We start from the raw sequence: 19,912 nt of genomic DNA on the forward strand, positions 1-19,912 counted from the left end.
TTTGGCCCATTATGTGCCCCCTAATTAGTGTATAAAAATTTCCTTCGGTACGATTTTTTGGTATATAAAACTCTAATTTCTGGCAGAGTTTGAAAATTATAAGTTAATATTAAAGGGGGATATGGAGCGAGTCGTGTGCGTAGCTCCGGAGTCGATATTTATTCGTTTTTTAGCTTATATTCCCCCTTTCCCAAGAAAAAGAATTATTTTTATTAATATAACACTTATTCAAGCTGAAATATCGAAAAATAAATTTAAAAAAAAATAAATAAATTAAACAGAAAAAAAAATTAAAAATTAATCCGCGACTAGGACCGAACCCCTGACCACCGAGTCTACAATCTTCTTTACCTGTGGCGCTAACAACCACACCACGGCTCACACGGTGCTTCAACGAATATATGGCTTAATGTACTTCCTTCTGGTTAATTAACAAAATCTATTTTCGCCCATTATGTGCCCCCTAATTAGTGTATAAAAATTTCCTTCGGTACGATTCTTTGGTATGTAAAACTCTAATTTCTGGCAGAGTTTGAAAATTATAAGTTAATATTAAAGGGGGATACGGAGTGAGTCGTGTGCGTAGTGCCGGAGTCGATATTTATTCGTTTTTTAGCTTATATTCCCCCTTTCCCAAAGAAAAATAATTATTTTTATTAATATAACACTTATTCACGTTGAAATATCGAAAAATAAATTTTAAAAATAAAATAAGGTAAATAGAAAAAAAAATTAAAAATTAATCCGTGACTAGGACCGACCCCCTAACCTCCGAGTCTACAACCTTCTTTACCTGTGGCGCTAACAACCACACCACGACTCACACGGTGCTTCATCGATTATATGGCTTAATGTACTTCCTTCCGGTTAATTAACAAAATCTATTTTGGCCCATTATGTGCCCCCTAATTAGTGTATAAAAATTTCCTTCGGTGCGATTCTTTAGTATATAAAACTCTAATTTCTGGCAGAGTTTGAAAATTATAAATTAATATTAAAGGGGGATAGGGAGTGAGTCGTGTGCGTAGCTCCGGAGTCGATATTTATTCGCTTTTTAGCTTATATTCCCCCTTTCCCTAAGAAAAAAAATTATTTTTATTAATATAACACTTATTCACGCTGAAATATCGAAAAATAAATTTTAAAAAATAAAATAAAGTAAATAGAAAAAAAATTAAAAATTAATCCGTGACTGGGACCGAACCCCTACCCTCCGAGTCTACAACCTTCTTTACCTGTGGCGCTAACAGCCACACCACGGCTCACACGGTGCTTCATCGAATATATGGCTTAATATACTTCCTTCCGGTTTATTAACAAAATCTATTTTGGCCCATTATGTGCCCCCTAATTAGAGTATAAAAATTTCCTTCGGTACGATTCTTTAGTATATAAAACTCTAATTTCGGGCAGAGTTTGAAAATTATAAATTAATATTAAAGGGGGATACGGAGTGAGTCGTGTGCGTAGCTCCGGAGTCGATATTTATTCGCTTTTTAGCTTATATTCCCCCTTTCCCAAAGAAAAATAATTATTTTTATTAATATAACACTTATTCACGTTGAAATATCGAAAAATAAATTTTAAAAATAAAATAAGGTAATTAGAAAAAAAAATTAAAAATTAATCCGTGACTAGGACCGAACCCCTAACCTCCGAGTCTACAACCTTCTTTACCTGTGGCGCTAACAACCACACCACGGCTCACACGGTGCTTCAACGAATATATGGCTTAATGTAATTCCTTCCGGTTAATTAACAAAATCTGTTTTGGCCCATTATGTGCCCCCTAATTAGTGTATAAAAATTTCCTTCGGTACGATTCTTTGGTATGTAAAACTCTAATTTCTGGCAGAGTTTGAAAATTATAAGTTAATATTAAAGGGGGATACGGAGTGAGTCGTGTGCGTAGCTCCGGAGTCGATATTTATTCGTTTTTTAGCTTATATTCCCCCTTTCCCAAAGAAAAATAATTATTTTTATTAATATAACACTTATTCACGTTGAAATATTGAAAAATAAATTTTAAAAAATAAAATAAAGTAAATAGAAAAAAAAATTAAAAATTAATCCGTGACTAGGACCGAACCCCTGACCACCGAGTCTACAATCTTCTCTACCTGTGGCGCAAACAACCACACCACGGCTCACACGTTCCTTCAACGAATATATGGCTTAATGTGCTTCCTTCCGGTTAATTAACAAAATCTATTTTGGCCCATTATGTGCCCCCTAGTTAGTGTATAAAAATTTCCTTCGGTACGATTCTTTGGTATATAAAACTCTAATTTCTGGCAGACTTTGAAAATTATAAGTTAATATTAAAGGAGATACGGAGTGAGTCGTGTGCGCAGCTCCGGAGTCGATATTTATTCGCTTTTTAGCTTATATGCCCCCTTTCCCAATGAAAAATAATAATTTTTATTAATATAACACTTTATTCCCGTTGAAATATCGAAAAATAAATTTTAAAAAATAAAATAAAGTAAATAGAAAAAAAAATTAAAAATTTATCCGTGACTAGGACCGAACCCCTGACCACCGAGTCTACAATCTTCTTTACCTGTGGCGCTAACAACCACACCAGAGTTCACACGTTGCTTCAACGAATATATAGTTTAAAAAGTGCTTATTTTTTGTTGAAAACTCTGGCTACTAGCGCGGACTCTTGCGAGTAAAAATAAAAGTTTACAAGGAGTATTTCCATGTTATTAGAACAAAAAACTGTGACCACTTGGATCAGCCTGCGTAAGGACCGAGGGTGTGCGGTTTGGGTCCTCGTTAAACTGTTCTACCGCAAAGTGCTCGACTTCGCGTGCAGATCGTCGGGCTACCGAAGCGGGGGTGCCACCCCCTCCGCAGAGGACCAAAATTGTGATGGCATGTTTTCGGATCATCCTCAGGGATGTTTCCCAGACCGTCGCCAATAGCCCATTGTGCAGCTCTAGTGCGACGTAAATTAACTACAACAACAACAACCAAGTAGGGTGGAAATAAGATCGTTTTCTTAGCAAAATGCAACAAATTTAGCATTTCAATCTCCTAACGTTTTTCATTATTCGATTTTTCACATTTTTGTGACATTTGGTAAAGATTTCTTTTCTTGTTTTTGAAAATTCTTTGATACTTTTTGATGGAAGGAAGCATTATTTGAAAAATTCAGCAAAGTAGAATTAAATAAAATTTTATGATGAAAAGAATAAATTTGCATTTTAATATAGCCGTAATGTTAAGTTCCACAATAATGTCTTCATACATTCATTAAAACTTTTTATAATTAAACACAAAAAAATATTCTATCTCATTCTTATATTTTAATTATTGCATATTTTTTAATGAAACGTTTTTCAAATATTTTTTTTAATAGTTATTTAATTGCATTATTCATTTTTTAATAAAACCTTTTTAATTAATTCATGATTATTTTTTAAATAGTTTATTATAGCTGGCTATTTGCAAACATATATTTTAAAATTTCTTTAAATATAATTTTTTTAAATATTTAATTTCTGTTAAATTATTTCATTACTTTAAAAAACATTTTCTTCAAAATATTACGCATTTTTAAAAAATCTATTAAAGTTTTTATAAATATTTTTTATAATTATACACTATGATAAATGCAGCAGTATAAATATCCACTATAATATAAATTTCTCTATAATATTTTTACAATTGTTTTTTAAATAAATAATGTTTTATTACAGTCAGTGGCTATTATCAGTATTTTTACCCCTTAACAGTATAGTGCTCTAAACTATGTCTTGAAAATTTGTTAAGAAAAAAAATTTGCATGATTTATATTTTAAACTGTTATTAAGTTTTTAAAAAAAATTTTTATGCAATTATTTTTTTCATTAACATATAATTACGCATATAATTTTAGTACATTTTAAATTAATATATAATATTATCAGTTAGTGTATAATATTATTAGTGTATAATATTATCAGTGGCTATTATCAGTTTTTGAAGTGATACTTCTTATGCGACTTCCAACAAGGTTGCGTTAAACGTTTAACGCTACATTTTTATTGGCCGGGAAATCACGTCGTAGGATCCAGTTCCCTCATTCATTTCCATATTGTTTTGGCTCTCACTAGCATAAAAATAATAAAAGTTATAAAAGTATTGTTTTTCTATAAATATTTTTTTTAGTTTGCTTTGATACACATATAATATAATAGGATAGTACTTTTTATTTTCAAATTTAGTGGATAACAATTGTAAAAAATGAGTGAAAACAATCCCACGGACAATGCGACGGATTTAAGGTTATGTCAAGGTACGTCTCTTGCGAATATCAATTGATTGTTAGGTTTTCTCTTCTGAAATTACATTATGACGCATTCATATACATCATTAATACGAATACATTTTCCAGGGCAAGACGATGAGGCAACCACAAGCACTGGTTCAAGGGGTCCACGAGGGAAAAATGCACAATATTACCGTGATTACAGAGCACGGAAAAAGAGTCGTTGAATAGAACTAGTGATCCTTCTACGACTGCTGATTCTTCTACAATTAACGTCGCAGGTTGCGAAGTTTAACTTCTTCCGCGCGGAGGGACTCCACGCACTATTTTTTTTTTTTTTTTTACTCCTTAACAGTATGGTGCTCTAAACTATGTCTTGAAAATTTCTTAAGGAGAAAAATTTGCATGATTTATATTTTAAACTGTTATTAAGCTTTAAAAAAAATTATGTAATTATTTCTTTCATTAAAATATAATTATGAAAATAGTTTTAGTACATTTTGAATTAGTAAATAATGTGTTTAAAGCTATTTTTAAAATATTTTATTAAAGTTGTTTTTTTAAATAATACTGTAATAAAAAAATAATTAAATTAACAAAATTTTCATTTTTGTACTTGTTTTTAAAAAAGAAAAAATGTGTTTCAAAACAGAAAAAAAAAAAAACAATGTTTGATGAGCACAGAATTGAACTACACACATTTTGGATTATATAAAGGGAATTTATTGTACGCAACATTCAACAACATTCTACAAATGCATAATAGTTTATACATGGTTTAAAACATTGTAACATACATAAAAACAATAGCAGGTACAAAATATTTTAAACATAAAGTGTTAGCACAATTTTTAAAATACACAAATAAGTTTTGCTTATTAAGAAATAAAAAAAAGGGAGATATATCACAAAGTACAAAAAGCAAAATGCTAAGAAAAAAAAAAGAAAAAAACAGTTATAAATTTAAAAGCATATAACAACTTTAGTATATACAATTATTTTTTTTTAATTCTCAGACAAAAGTAAATATACAGCTAAAAGAAATATTAAAAGTGAACAGCCAAATTTAAGAGATATTTTTACACTTTTACAATACTTATATTAGCCGCTATTATAAATGTTCCAATTTTGGTGAAGTGAAATTATTTTGAAAGTTGAAAACAAAGTCAAAGCTTTATTTAGAGATTTTTTTTAATTTTTTCTATTCGTCGTTTAACAGCCAAAACCCAATTCAATTTTTGGGTTTATGACTACTAATGTTCAACTCTGTAGCCTTGAAATTTTGAACCACTCCAGAAGACAAGAAACCTCCTGAATCAGTACCCCCAGAGGTATTGGTTTGTTATGGAAACATGAAGGACTTTGTGACCCGAGAGATTTAAAGTGCAACAGCCAAAATTTACTACACGGTGAGTCTTTGGCTGGCAGGGATCGAACCCACGATCTCTTCGACGCGGGCCCAGTGCCCCAGGCTATCCTGGCCTTCTATTTTAGAGATCATAGTTTTAGAGAATGCACAATTTATTTTAAATTTTCAAAAAAGCATAAATATACAGCTAAAAGAGATAGTAAAAATGAACAATCAAACTTAAGAGATATTTTTCCACTTTTACAATATTTATATTAGCTGCTATAATAAATGTTTTGAATTTAGGTCAAGTGAAATTATTTTGAAAGTTGAAAATAAAGTCAAAGGTTACTGCAGAGATTGTAATTTATTTACGAAATTATACATCTATTTTACTTTTTATTTATTCTCAAGATTCAAATATTTTAAAGCAAACCACAATTTCGAAATAATGAATGAAAAATAAAAGGAAATTCTAGCCTTCAACCTTCTGAGAATCAGTGTCCAACCAGGGTGGCCACTCGAATCAGATTTCAAATTTCCCTGATTTTTCCAGATAAAAATCTTAAAATTTCCAGGTTTTTGTTTCTTTTTTCTTATAAAGTATAGGATGTGTACAAGAAAAGTGTCTATATTATAAAATATTTTATTCAAAATTTTACTTTTTTAACGTATCATACTTGAAAAAAAAATATTTATTTTGACAATTTTCAAGATTTTTTATTTATTTTTTAATGTTTTGGTACAAAATTTTGAATCAAAAATCATATATTGACCAACAAAGGAGCCTTTTTTTAAAATTAAAATATGTTATAAGAGGTTAAAATGAAATAGAAAAAATTGCCATTAATGCAACAATTTGTCGACAAACATTGCTGTTAGCGATTGTAAAAAAATGTGTGATTCGTTGGTTTGCTCAGAAAAAATAATTCACAGATTTCTTTGAATGGGAGTAGAAAAAGAAAAAGAGTGCGATATAAAATCTATTATCATAAAATTTAACCAACTAATTTTTGGAGAATTTTATAAATTTAAAAATACAAAAACATTTTGTCAAAATCGAGAAAAAAAATAACCACCAAAGCATCGGAACAAACTTGAGCCATAAATGGATTCAGCCCAAAGACAGTATTTAAAAATAGAAGCTAATATCCTAAATCTTTTTCCACCTACACCAGAATCTTTCCTAAATTGCACAGTTCCATAGCGGTCAAAGGTTTCTGCATTCGTTTAGCAACAGTAGGAGAATTTTATGTGGCATTCTAGTTTAACAGCTGTAATGGAGCAAATTTTGATGCAAGCAAAGTATTGCTAAGTTGATGATATTTCAACTGTTTGAGGATACATTTCCGTTAAAAAAAAGTGGGTATAATGGATGAAATAATTTAAATTAAGAAAATTAGCAAATAATATAAATTAGTGAAATTAAAAAAATTATCAAAGAAAAATTTCCAGCTTTTCTTTAAAATTCCCTTATTTTTCCAGGTTTTTATCCAAATTTCCCTGATATTTCCAGGTTTTTTCCAGTATAAAAAAATTCCCTGATAATTCCAGGTTTTCAAGGTGGGTGGCCACCCTGCCAACATATTAGACAACATTTCGTATAATTTTATCACTTAAAATATAATATTTCAAGATTTTTTTTCTTCAGTTTGCATGTCCATATGATGCAATTGCCTGAGTAAAAATACAATTCGATTTACTCACATTAAACTGAGTATTTAATTACATTGAAAAATCTACAAGAATTATAAGAAATTTGATGTAAGTAGCCTTTTTTGACAATTTTATGACAAATAAATATCTTATTATTTATAATCAGTGGATTTTATTTCACGAGGAAATACACATTAAATATAGATAGCAATATGCAGACAAAAAAAAAACAACTAAAAATTAAGATTTATCACTGTTTATGTAATAGTAAATTACATTTAATTAATTAAATATTTTTTTAAAAAAATGACTGCACACCTCAGTTTACTTTCTTTTACATTGTTGAACGAGGAAATTGCGAAGAAATATCAATAAAAATATCCAACAATAAGTAAAAAATACCAAAACTTAATACTAATCATATTTTTATATTATGATTAAAAATAATTTAAAAAAAGTAAATTCCGTTTAATTAATTAAATTTTTTTATCACGCTTACAGGTTTCTTTTTTTTTTCTATTCTACATTATTCCCAGTAATAATCACATTTACATTAAATATAGATAGCAATATGCAGGAAAAAAAAACTAAAAAATTAAGATTTATCACTGTTTATGTAATAGTAAATTACATTTAATTAATTAAATATTTTTTAAAAAAAATTATGGCACATCTCAGTTTACTTTCTCTTACATTGTTGAATGAGGAAATTGCGAAGAAATATCAATAAAAATATCCAACAATAAGTAAAAAATACCAAAACTTAATACTAATCATATTTTTTATATTATGATTAAAAATAATTAAAAAAAGTAAATTCCGTTTAACTAATTGAATTTTTTTATTACGCTTACAGGTTTCATTTTTTCTATGCTACATATTTCCCAGTAATAATCACATTTTCTGTCATTATTTAAAATTTGGGTCTAAGGAGATTAAAGTAGTGTAAAATTACAAAATAAATAGCATAGTTGCCAACTCAATACAAATTACAAATTTTTGCAAACTAGTGTAAACATAGGTCAAGCATTTTTTGTGTAAACATTTGTATGCAAAACATTTTAAAAATAGAACGCCGGAGATTTTTTAATAATTAAATAAAAAACTGTGCTAAATTAACGGCTAAAAACTCACATTGAATGCAATTATTAAAAACTGTAAGAATAAGTTTTAAAAAATCAATTTGGTTAGTATTTTTTTAAATTTCAAAATTAAAAGACATTCAATTTAAGTTTGCTTTAAAATATTAATTTAATAACATATAATAAAAATCAAGAAGACAAAAAATATTGTTTCAATTAATTTAAAATTAATAAATTCTTAAAAACAAATAATAAATTACTAATAACAATTATTTAAAAATGAATGCTTTTAAACAAATTACTGCTAATAAAATAAATGCTTTTAATTAAACTTTTATTTGAAGTTTATCTTACATTATATTATTAGTATCGTCTAATTTAAAATCTCAAGCAAGCAATAAGGTGAGTAAAAAATATACAGTACAGAACCCGTTATCCGGAAATCAGTAAACCGGAACGAAATTCGATACATTTTCCCGCTATTTTTTTATAAAAAAAAATTTTTTTTTCCTCATAAGATGTTAGGATTTTTCTTTCTTTTTTTAAAGATGTTTACCTTACCATCATTTTGGAAATAATCATTAGTGTATAACTTCGCTTTTTCAAGATTATTTCCAAATATTTTTATTTTTTAGTTGGGTTTAACAATAAAAAAAACGGCAATTTGTAGCGATCCAGAAAACCGGAAAAATCAGTTATTTGGAATAGCGATGGTCCCGGATAATCGGTTCTCTACTGTATTTTGTTCTATTCCCCTATTCTTAGGAAGTTTTCTACATTAAACAAGGAGCACTACAGAAATAAACAATACCTACACATAATTGCCAATATGAAAAGGAAAAAGGAAAGTAGATTTTACTAATAATTATGTAATAAATAAAATATTTTAGGCTAAGAAATTTTATAGATCGTTATAGTTGTAAAATATAAAAACTGTGTCACACTAATAACCATAAATTTAAATTGACAGCAACATTTTTGACACATGAATAGCTTTAAATGAACTTTAATATAAAATAATTTTATAATGTTACATTTCAGTATCTATAATTTTGAATGGTAAAAGATATTTAATTAATTTTAAATAACTTCAGCCTATTCTTTTAATAATTTAAAAATAGAAAGTTCTGAAGAAAAGGAAAATAAACTGAAATTTCAGCATAAATAAAAGTTCCGCATAAAATTAAAAGTTTCATCTTGATAAGGCTTCTTTTATTGCTTTGTATTAATACTCAAGCAAACAATAAACAAAGAAAAAAAAACCTACTCTAATAAGGATTTTTCTTTTTTAGATTCTTTTCTAATTTTCAGGAAATTTTCGAAAAATTGAAAAAATCTCAATTAATCTAGGTGAAATTAGGAAAATCCAGGAGTCTATTGGTAACTCTAATAAAATTTGCAACGCGAGATATTAATTAAAATCATAAAGCAGCAATCTATGGCTTGAAGACCCTTTTTATTGAAAGATCCTAATTTTTCATTAAGAATTGGATTTAATTTCCCAGAATACGAAATAAAACAACACATTTAAAGGAAAAAAAAGCCGAGAAAGCAAACTATGTACTTAAGAGAGAACTATGAATTAATTATTATGCTATGACACAATATTACAAGGAAATATGCAGATATTAAAATATCTCTATAAATTAATTCACACTTATATATATACAATACATTCATAGAAATATTAAATGTGAAAAGCAAAAATTTTCACCAGCAAACTTATAGATAGGAAATTAAATTTATTTAATGATTCAAAAGAAAAAATAAACTTTATGCAATATTCAGACAAAATGTAACTATATTCTGCAATTGCTCTCGTAAAGATCAATAATCGAATTCTACAATGTTCACTCTTAATACAGAAGGTGAACAAAGTGTATGATATTTTAATGAGAAAAAAAAGTACAAGTACAAAAAAGTACACGCAAAAGTACAAATCAGAATAATCATTTGACAATAAAACTTTTTGTACACACTTCCTCATTGAATACTTAAAATTCGAAAGTTAGCAATCTTTTTCTTTAATTCTCAATAACTTGGAGTACAGAATGTTTTACAAGCACTTATAAATAAAGAGAATTAGGCTAAACCAGTGAAAACTCCTAAAATGATCACTCCAATTTACATTTATTTCTTTTTTCTCGGGGTAGATTATTTTTAAATAGCATAATTGTTTTTATTTTGTCAAGCGGTATTTATTGAAACAGATGTATATTTCAAAAAATATTTTGCAATTAATTACATTTTTATAAGCATTTTTTCTGCATTTAATTATTTTAAATGAACTAAATCCATGTTTTAAAAAAATATTCTGATATTAATTACATTTTTACAATTGCTAGACATCATATTTAAAAAAGAACAAAACAAATTTCTTATTTACAAGGATTCCATAGAGAACCCAATTAAATAAAATTATAGACTTCAATCTTTGACCGAGGAAGCATTTTCCCCCTTTAAACAAAATAATAATGAAATGTATTTGGCTTAGAAAAAAAAACTAGCTTCTAAAAATGGCAATAGAAAAATTAAAAAGTTTTTTTTTTTAAGTAGCAACAAAACTTGATGGATTAGAATCTTTTTTAAATGGGGTATTTTATAAAATGTAAATAATTAGTGAAGTTTCAGCTTATTTAAATAAAAAAAATTAATATTTAGTGACTTTTGCAAAAGTGACTGGCAAAAGTGACAAAAGAGTGACTTAGAAGATATAATGACTGGGTTCTGGCATCTGTGTTCTTAAAACCTTTGCATTGAAGAGCAAACAATAAAAAAAGGTGGTATTTGAAAGAGAACGAAGTAAGGAAGTCACTGATTAGTCGATGTCGTAAATAATATAAATCATCAAAAAGTCATAATCCTTACTAGAAATTATTTAATAAATTTGTTTTGCATCAATAATTCGAGCATCAGTTACTATACGTCAAACAGACAATACAGAATAGAAACTTTTGTCATATTTTGATTTTATAATTTTAAAAGAAATGTGCTATTACTCAAGACAATTGATCCAATAAAATATCAAATTGATTTAAGCAAATGTTAAGGAAAAAAAAACTGCTAATGAACTGCTTTTGCTAACATACATAGCGTTTGAATTTTGTTTTTGGTTTCTAACTTTTTATTTATACTGTTTAGATAATTGATCAGCTTTATAGCCAATTGGCAACTTTTTGATGGTGGTTAAAATGCTGAAAAAAAACAAAGAAAAAAAACCGAAATTCAATGAAAAAATTAGCAGTTCATTGGCAGTTTTATAAATAAAATTTAGGAAAAAAAAGTAATTAGTCTATAAAATGGCCACTTATTTACTATCCAAGATTAAGAATGCCATCTTAGTATAGTAAATATCCAATCTTGGATAGTAAATATCCAAGATTAATATGGCATTGATTGGAATAGTTGAAAAAATTATAAATGCAATTTAGAACATAAAAATACCACAAAGGTGACAAAATATTGTTTAAAAATGCAGCAGTGTTAACAAAATGGCAATCTCAATGGAATAATTCAGACAGAGGCAGACGTCTATTCAAAATTATTAACAATGTTACTTTTTTTAAAACAATTCCTCCAAAACAAGTCATCTGGTTCTTGACGGGTCATGGACCATTTCCAACCTTCTTTAATTACCTGCATATAACAGATACTGATCTTTGCACCTTTGGCCAACAAGGTTCGCCTGAACATTATCTCACTAGTTGTTCCTACACTGTCTCCTGGCATAGTCGTCAACCTAGCCCAACAAATTTAGAAATTTGGCAGAAAACTTTTATTACAAACAATACTTTAAATAAAAGATTAATAACAGTAATGAACTTCTTGGAAGAAAAGCTTTCTGCTTGGGGAAAAGAAAAAAAAAAAGTAATGAACTTCTTAGCGGATAATGACTATCTATTAAAATTTTAATAACTTCCCATTTCACATGTATAATATTTTTTTTTTGTCTAATTTCTTCTTAAATTCCACACTTTCAGTAAAATCTATTCTTTTTTTTTATAATTTCTAAATTTTTTTTTTAAATATTATGTTATTTAGGCTGGAGTGGAGCTGGACCAGCGGCCAAGTCCTGGGCTATATGGTTAAGGGTTTTCATAACCTAGGTACATGCTCAGGGCTTGGAGGAAAGAAAAAAAAAAGCAGTGTTTATTTATGATACAAAATGGCAACCTAAATCAGTGTTGCCACTCAAATCTGGAAAAAAAATTCCCTGTGTTTTCCCTGAACTATTATACACAATATATTAAAAGGAAACAATTACTGTGCTCTTTTGTGAGCTATATAGGGCTAACTATATTTATTAGTTTTAATTGGTGGGAAAACAGCTGAACATATTTAAATAATGTTATAGTAAGTGAAATAGTTTAGTATAGCCGAAATATCATGGCTAAATATCCCATAGATTACGCTTTGAGTGGGTACCATTTTTTGAAAGACAAAAATAAGAAACAAAATTCCCTGCATTTTCCCAGTTTGCAAGGAAAAAATCAAAATTCCCTGCATTTTCCCTGCTATTTTAGGTGATTTCTAAATTCCCTGTATTTTCCAGGTTTTCCCTGTTCTCCATGTAGAGTGGCAACCCTGTAAATATCAAAATAGTGTCTTGAAATAGTAAATATAAAGAACAGAAATGATATTAAAGGGAATTCCGATACATAGATTCAGTACCAAACAATGCCAACATTATTTTTTAAAAATAATACTTGAAGAAAGGTTCTTGGTGACATTTTGATTTGTTTTCGAGTGAAAATCTTATTGTGGTCGAATTTAGCTGAACAAAATTTACTTATTAAGTCAAGATCTAAATGGGCGGTGATGTTCTTTAACTTCTTTAGAATGGAAAAAAGTGCATTTGGCATCAAAGAGTCACCTTTAGAAAGCCTCTGTTTTGGCATTAAATTAAAATTTAAGAGAGTGCCAACCCCATACAGTGTATCTGCTACATTTTAGATTTTCAAATTCATGACTTTTCATGATTGATTCCAAGAATTTTTCATAATTCAACAAAGTTACTATTTTCTCCAACAAAAACACAACATTAAATTTAAAAAAGCATTAAAATAACATTCATTGAAATGATAGGTATAACCAAAACTGTTATACTCTGCATCTTCATATTTATAGAATTTAAATTTGAAAAACAGAGTAAAGAAAGAGTTTAAGCAATAAAATAGCTGAAAAAAATACAAAAGCAAATCTTTATTTTTCCTGCAGAATTACATTCTAAAGATACTTTTCTTGTTCATCGAAAAGGAACAAAACAGTCTATATTTTTCTGTTCTCATTTCGGAAAAAAAAAATTCGCCAATGTCTGGCTTGCTTCAGCTAGAATTTTAAATTGATAAATTGAAAAAAAATAAATAATAACAAAAATTCTGAAATCACAGACGTTTAAAAGATAATTTGCTCTAGAAATGTTTTTCTTTCATTTTCTGAACGAACACCATAATTTTTAAAGAACACGATAAAAATATTTCATATTTTGATCAAATATGACTGTGAGTGGGGATTAAAAATTATATTTCTCGGCGACCTAAATCCAGGACTTTTCATGATTTTTTTTTCAAAAAATAGTTTAAATCATGATATTTCATGACAAATTTCTTTCCAGGTGTGGATACCCTGCGATAATGTAAACAGTTTAAATGAGTCATGGGGTTGATAAATATTGCCAATTTGAAGAAAATGTCATTTATAACTTACCGTCACTCAACTCCTCAAATGCAAAGTGCATAACATGTTGGCTAATTCATAATAAACAAAAAGTGGACAGCAAAAAGTTACAGTAACAGAGGACAAAATGATGCATCATAAGTAAAGTATAGTAATTGTTATTAACAAAATTCTATAACAAAAAATATATTTAAAAAGAAAAAGGTATAACAAAAATCATAATAAAACATGAGATAAAAATTTAGACACATCTCTTACTTCACTTTCAGTTCTTAAAATTAGAATAATTTTGAATTACAAAATAAATTCGGTCAGAAGTCTTTTCTACATTGTTTTACAGTTTACAATAAAAATCAATGATTGTAGTAAATAACAGATTTTTTTCATTTGATAAAATTCAAATCATTGTAAAATTTTGTGTGAACCAGCGAAGGTAAATTTTGATTACCATAAAATTTAATTTTTATTTTTATATTATATTATATTAATATTTTTATATTATTATCATATTATATTAATATTATATTATATTAATATTTTTTATATTATTATTAATATTTTTTTAAAAAAAGGTTTAACAAAAATCATAATTAAACTCTTCAAACATGAGATAAAAATTTAGACACATCTCTTACTTCACTTTCAGTTCTTAAAATTAGAATAATTTTGAATTGAAAAATAAATTTGGTCAGAAATCTTTTCTACATTGTTTTACAGTTTACAATAAAAATCAATGATTGTAGTAAATAACAGATTTTTTTCATTTCATAAAATTCAATTCATTGTAAAATTTTGTGTGAACCGGCGAAGGTAAATTTTGATTACTATTAAAGATTATTAAAATAAAATTTAATTTTTATTTTAATATTATATTATATTAATATTTTTATATTATCATCATATTATATTAATATATTATATTAATATTATATTATATATTATATTATATTAATACTTTTATATTATATTAATATTTTTTATATTATTATTAATATTTTTTTAAAAAAAGGTTTATTAAAAATCATAATTAAACTCTTCAAACATGAGATACAAATTTAGATACATCTCTTACTTCCAGTTGTTAAAATTAGAATAATTTTGAATTGAAAAATAAATTCGGTCAGAAGTCTTTTCTACATTGTTTTACAGTTTACAATAAAAATCAATGGTTGTAATAAATAACAGATTTTTTTCATTTCATAAAATTCAATTCATTGTAAAATTTTGTGTGAACCGGCGAAGGTAAATTTTGATTACTATTAAAGATTATTAAAATAAAATTTGGTAATAATAAACAATGCAACAATCTGTACATAGTAAATAATTTGAGTATAAACTCACAAGACAATACTAAAAGGAATTTTCCGCAAACTCTTATCACAGAATGAAAGTTTTTTTTTTCACATGCTGTACATTTCCAAATATAGCCAGAGAATTTTTGGAGCTATTCAAAAGCTTAAGTAGAGGGTCGGTTTATAGTCAGATCTGTTAAGTTTGCGAAATACCACGCAAACATCACCAACAGAAATTCTTTCTGTTGATTAGTGATAAACCGCTAAATACTATCACAAAATGTACACACAAAACATAAAATAAGATTAAATAAAAAAAATAAAAATAACTAACAACATAAATTGACAACAGAAAAGGATTTTTTTAATGAGATTTTCATTTAACACGTATTTTTTCTCATAAAACATCTTACAATTAAAACAAACATAAAAAGTTACATTCGCTAGCTTTAAATTAAAATAGATCTCGCTTTTAGTATTTGATTTACTCTTCTTTCTGCAAATTTGCAGAGGTGATGGTGAGTTCAACTCAAAAATCCTGAAAATTTCTGGAGTAAAATCATTAAAGACACAATTCAAAGAACTAATGTCTTTATAAATTTAAATCATTGATATTTTCAAAAGGACATATGTAGCATCATTTAAATTAATAATTATGCATAAGTTTACTTTTATCTCTACCAGAAAAAATGCATAACTGCCAACATGGATAGCAAAAAATCCAGCAGATTTTACGAAATAATATAATTGTTGCAACAATATACTAAATATTTTAGACATATGGAATTTTTATAGTCATTAAAATAGAAAGCTTGCATTATTTTCCAGTTATGATTAAAATTAAAGATATTTGAAATGCTATGTATTATGTTTACTCATAATATAGAATAGTAATAGACATTTAATTCGGCAAAGATAGTTAAAAGATTTTTTCAATTTATTTAAAAAGAGAGTTCTGAATAAAAATAAACTGAACATTTCAGAACAAAAAGCGTTTTAAACTGATTTCTATAAATGAAGTTTGCTTCATTATGTATTAGTAATACTTTTTTAAGCATTCTAGCAAGCAAGCAATAATCTGTAGAAAAATTCTATTTTAAAAGGAATTTTTTTAATACTCAATTTTAGGGAATTTTCTAAAATGTACAAAAACCAGGAGAAACAGGCGAAATCCAGTAGAGTTGGCAGCCATGAAAATATTTACAAATGAAAGAGATGTATAAATTCTAGTTTTAACATTTTTAAATAAAATATACAAGAATATTTACACACAAATGTGATAAATAATTTCTCGAAACTTCTGGATGGCAATTAGCGAAAAATCCGGATTTTTTCCGGAGCGCAATCATCTCTGCGATTGGTAAGCTGAAAGGCTTGAGAAGAAAAGAGGGGGGAAACAAAAGTAGAGAGGAAAGAATCGGCGGGACTTTTAACAAGTTATTATTAAACAAATAAACTAAAGTGGTTTTGGTTGAGCAAAACAAAAAGGGGGGAGTTGAAAGTGACCCACAAAGATAGGTGTTACATCGGGTTAGATATGTGGATTTTGTGTGAATTAACAAAGAAAGAGTGTACTCTGGGCTTACATTTGGAAATGCACAGTATTCATTAGCATCCATTAAAATTTTAAAACTAATTATAAGGGGGGAAAAAAAGCTAACTCCTTCAGACCTAGTCAAAACTAGAACAAGTTTAATGATTTTAAAAAAAATCAGATGTTTTTAGAGTGTTAGTGATATTTTGATTCCAATAAAGATTCTCTGAATGTTACAAGAGCTTAAGTTACTAAACTAGTAAAAAGTAAATTAAAAACTGCTATATCAAAAAATGACTGCCACAATAATAGAGTAAGAACATACAACAGAATGTTAAGTAATCACCACCCTTAACATATTTTTAAACTCCTTCAGAAAAACATACAAATTAGGGTTGTTAATAAATACTCAAGCTAAAAAATGTAACAAATCACTATTGAGGAATATCCGTGTAAGAACGTCGAAATTCGTTTGATTGTCAGCTGAAACTTAGTAGTCTTTAGAATAATCACTTTTCAAATTCTCTTGTTTTCCCCAGGCAATTAAACAAGTTTTAATATTTCTAATGATGTCTCTCATAACAGTGAATAATATTAAATAGTGGTTTTGTTTCTTACCTAACTTAAATCTCAATTTTTTTTTTTACTCCTATGGTGTATATTTTTTCACTTCATTCCTGAAAAGGACTGTAAAAATATATATTAAGAAAGTGATTGCAATACACTGTAAATATTATACAGGTTGAAGACATCGTTAAGATGAAGGTCATGTAAAAGTCATTAAATGTATTTTGCCTCATTGACTTAACTTATTACCCTTTATATTATTGATGTAGATTCTTTTTCGTACACAAGATAAAAAATTACTTTTAAACAAATGATGGCAGAAGAAATGAAAAATGCCCCAAAAAGAATAGGATTGATATTTAAATGAATGGAAAACTGTAATTGTCATACGAAAGTACATATTTATATGCAACAGAAACAAGTTGGCAATATTTTTTTTGAAAACTAGAATTGCAATATTTTTAATAAAATCAGAGCATAGGAAAAATAATTTTTTTGTTCATTTACTCGATGTCGGTTATTATAATTTAAAAAAGAAAAAATTACAATGTTATTGCATTAGAGCAACAATCTCCATAAACTAGTTTAAGAGACTTGTGTTAGTGTGTGAATCCTCAACAAAATTTAAATATTGAAAAAGATCATTTAAAAAAAGAAAAGAAAAAAACAGGAATGAAGGGGTTAATAAATATCCCACAAAAGAGTGGCCAGACTGGAAAAAACTATTGTGATGATGGATATGAAAATAGCTGCAAAGAAAAAAAAAACACAATACATTATTGGAAATACAAGGAAATATCAACATTGTATATACAATGCCTAGCATAGAAAATATCATTCAGAAAACAGAGATCAGAAGAAGAAATCCATAGGAGTATCCAAGGAGTCCAAAATTTTAAGGACTTATCCAAAAACTTTGTGTAAAAGATAACTAGACAGTTTTTTTCTTTAAATTAAAAAAGCAGTTATTATAAGGAACTCCCAAAAATGTATAGTTTGCATATTTTTTTCCAGCCCTTTTGAAATAAATTTTGACTTTGTCAAATTTCATCAAGAAAAATAAATAAAGTTATCACTTTTACACATAAATACATTTGACAGTCTCAATTATTTTAATTAATCTTGTTAAAGTACACATGTTAAAGATTAACATAAAAACTTACCAATCTTATATTTTTACATTTGAATACATAAGAAAATCTAAGGCATTTTATACAAATAAAAAAAAAATCACAGTAAATTATTAATTAAGTTTGCTTGTAACATGTAAAATTAAAATTATTTGCTGCTATTTTTTTCTTCTAACTCTTGCAAATCAATTTTTTTTCTTTTAAAGTTTTTCTTAAATTATTAGGTTTTGACAGCTAAGTCATATAATTTTGTTTCCCTGCATGGACAGCAAATTCAACAGCGGAACTAGTAAGTTCATCTATGCAACGCAATAGTCTAAGGAGTTTCTAAGGACTAATTTGGAAATCTAAGTAGTTCCAAGTACTCCTTGGGGACCTTTTTATTTCCAAGGAGTATAAGCAATAACAAACCCTGCATAAAGTGCGCTAACGAGTTCCGCTCGGAAGCAAGATTTCAACCGAAATGGTTAGAAACAAGCACTACTAGCGTAGTGACATTTTTTCACAACGCGTATTGACAAGCTGCGGGCGTTGTCAACTGAGCTCGTTCACCATTATTATTCTTCATTGATTATGTTACAAACAAATCCTATTCGCGAAATGCAGTTAGTTTTACTCTCTACAGATGGCAGTAGGGGTTCTTTTCATAATGGAGGGGGAATTTCTTTTACCTTATTCTTTTTATGAATATTTTGGCACGTTTTTTAGGGTGTTTGTAAAGTAAAGTGGCTCAAAAGCAAAAGTTAGCTAATTATGATGATGATTGTTAAAGATTTTTAAGTAATTACTGCAAATTTTTTACAGCGTGTACAAAAATATTTTTTGGTAATTACTGCATTTAAATTCTTCATAAAGTTTTACATTGGTTTAATTTATTGAGTCCTTTCAATTTAATATTTGTCCTAAATTTATAATTAACTATTACTATTTATATAATTGATTATAATCATTTATAATTTACTATTTAATAATTATCCTTTATTAATTATTTTAACTTATGTAAAAACTGTTATTTATGTACTACAAATACTTCAAGAAATTTTTAAAATACGTGAGGCGAGCTATCTACGCCACCGCAAGAGAAGGGTGACTTTTTTGGAAGAACGGCGAAGGAAAACAGCTGCCACCTTCGACTTCTGTTTACTCGTAATACTGCGTGAATTAAGTAAACGAAAACTGCCCATTTTTCTAACCGTCAAAGGGTAAATAGGCTTGTTCGGTTGCCATTTATAATATCCAATTAGTAAACAGGGTTGCCCCTCAAATTTGAAAAAAAATTCCTTGTTTTTTCCCTGAGCATACTTAAAACAAATAATAGTATAGTAAATGAAATAGTTTAGTTTAGAAGATAAATCAGTCTTAAATATCC

General features: G+C 27.5%; 1 protein-coding gene across 19 annotated transcripts in view; it reads right to left on the reverse strand.

Moving 5' to 3' along the window:
- Window positions 1-4,958: 4,958 nt before the first annotated feature.
- Window positions 4,959-19,912, reverse strand: part of LOC147812549 (SPRY domain-containing protein 7-like) — a 42,149-nt gene continuing 27,195 nt past the window's right edge. For 9 of the 19 annotated variants that reach the window (XR_015433276.1, XR_015433277.1, XR_015433264.1 and 6 more), the window contains 2 exons: window positions 17,465-18,162; window positions 4,959-12,083 (listed from right to left, as the gene is read on the reverse strand). The gene's annotated coding sequence lies outside the window, so the exon portion shown is untranslated. Of the gene's footprint in view, window positions 12,084-12,165; window positions 12,929-13,532; window positions 18,163-19,912 lie in introns of those variants that run through there. The other 10 variants (XR_015433278.1, XM_087161907.1, XR_015433273.1 and 7 more) reach the window with 9 other exon arrangements.

The sequence above is a fragment of the Parasteatoda tepidariorum genome, chromosome 4 (genome assembly GCF_982258835.1).
Source record: "Parasteatoda tepidariorum strain Cologne lab strain chromosome 4, Ptep-v5.0, whole genome shotgun sequence".
Lineage (NCBI taxonomy): Eukaryota > Metazoa > Arthropoda > Arachnida > Araneae > Theridiidae > Parasteatoda > Parasteatoda tepidariorum.